The sequence below is a fragment of the Penaeus monodon genome, chromosome 27, assembly GCF_015228065.2.
Source record: "Penaeus monodon isolate SGIC_2016 chromosome 27, NSTDA_Pmon_1, whole genome shotgun sequence".
NCBI classification, from domain to species: domain Eukaryota; kingdom Metazoa; phylum Arthropoda; class Malacostraca; order Decapoda; family Penaeidae; genus Penaeus; species Penaeus monodon.
The window spans coordinates 37,161,590-37,161,950 of NC_051412.1; the positions used below are offsets into that span (position 1 = coordinate 37,161,590).

The 361-nt window shown below is 31.6% G+C and overlaps 1 protein-coding gene across 1 annotated transcript in view; it reads right to left on the minus strand.

Annotated features, from left to right (window-relative positions):
- The window catches only part of LOC119590829 (caprin-1-like), a gene marked incomplete in the record, with an annotated part of 12,763 nt that overhangs the window by 4,448 nt on the left and 7,954 nt on the right, over window positions 1–361 (minus strand).

A 361-nucleotide genomic window follows, 5' to 3' on the forward strand; every position in this document is an offset into this window, starting at 1 on the left:
TCTGACAATTATTGATACTTTTGTGAAATATGTTGCTTGTTTGTTCTACATGCTAGGTCTCAGAAAATGTTTATGGTGTCTCAGAAAACCTATTTTCATTTTTGCAAACTAATGATGTATCATTAAATCATTACCACCCATTTTACATAAGGGTGATGACAGTAACGACATTAAAACAAACATATATATTATACTTGCACTGCTGGATTAAGCTAGCAGGTGGTTATTCAGGTTCACTACTGGTGAGAGAGCTTCAAAAATATTTTTAATTTCAACTGGATTTTCCACTTTATATAAAATTTCTTATAAAAAATTATACAATAATTAACCCTTTGCCAACGGGTGTCATGCATGGCATGTG